We start from the raw sequence: 1,515 nt of genomic DNA on the forward strand, positions 1-1,515 counted from the left end.
AATCTCATTTCAATTGGGTTGAGGTCGGGTGATTGTGGAGGCCAGGTCATCTGATGCAGCACTCCACTTTCCTTCTTGGTCAAATAGCCCTTACACAGCCTGGAGGTGTTTTTGGTCATTTTCCTGTTGAAAAACAAATGATAGTCGCACTAAGCGCAAACCAGATGTGATGGCGTATCGCTGCAGAATGCTGTGGTAGCCATGCTGGTTAACTGTGCCTTGAATTTTAAATAAATCAGTGTCACCTGCAAAGCACCATCACACCACCACCATGCTTCACTGTGGGAACCACACGTGGAGATCAACCGTTCACCTACTCCGTGTCTTACAAAGACAGTGGTTGGAACCAAAAAATCTCAAATTTGGACTCGTCAGACCAAAGGACGGATTTCCACTGGTCTAATGTCCATTGCTGGTGTTTCTTGTCCCAATCAAGTCTCCTATTATTGGTTTCTTTGCAACAATTTGTCCATGAAGGCCTGATTTGCACAGTCTCCTCTAAACAGTTAATGTTATCTGTTACTTTAATTTATTTGGGCTGCAATCTGAGGTGCAGTTAATTTCTGATTTCTGAGGCTGGTAACTAATGAACTTATCCTCTGTAGCAGATGTAACTCTGGGTCTTCCTTTCCTGTGGTGATCCTCAGAGACAGTTTCATAGTGCTTGATGGTTTTTGCGACTGCACTTGAAGAAACGATGGACTGTCGTTTCTCTTTGCTTATTTGAGCTGCTCTGCCATTATTTGGACTTTTACCAAATAGCGCTATTCTGTATACCACCTCTACCATGTCACAACACAACTGATTGACTCATGCATTAAGAAGGAAAGAAATATCACAAATAAACTTTCAAAAAGGCACTTAATTGAAATGCATTCCAGGTGTCTACCTTAAGAAGCTGGTTGAGAGAATACCAAGCGTGTATTAAAGCTGTCAAGGCAAATGGTGGCTACTTTGAAGAATCTCAAATATATTTTGATTTGTTTAACACTGTTACTACATGATTCCATATTTGTTATTTCATATTTTTGATGTCTTCACTATTCTACAATGTAGAAAATAAAAATAAAGAAAAAATCTGGAATGAGTAGGTGTGTCCAAACTTTTGACTGGTACTGTACATTCTACATGTAGAAAGAATCACAGGAAGACGACCACTGTGTTAATAAAGATTACCCTTGGAATGTCTTGCCTCGTGGGATTGAATGACTCAACCGATTGGAAGGCGCAAAATACGCGTATTAATGTCGTAATATTGTGTTATTCAGAAGTAGGAAACTCGGACTTGATAAATGGCTGTAGTTATACACGTGTTGCATTCAACCCATACCTCTGGTTCAACGACTTAACGTTAGTGTTTAACTAGATAGCAGCTCAGTCATTTCAGAGTTCTGACTAGGTGATCAACCCAGCACATCACGCAATATTTATTGGATTCCTAGTAGTTGGATGTGCTGGCCAATGGTAGTTGATTTTGTAGGTACACTACCCAATCCATGGGGTTATAGAGGACGG

This window comes from Salvelinus namaycush, chromosome 5, assembly GCF_016432855.1.
Source record: "Salvelinus namaycush isolate Seneca chromosome 5, SaNama_1.0, whole genome shotgun sequence".
Classification (NCBI taxonomy): Eukaryota; Metazoa; Chordata; class Actinopteri; order Salmoniformes; family Salmonidae; genus Salvelinus; species Salvelinus namaycush.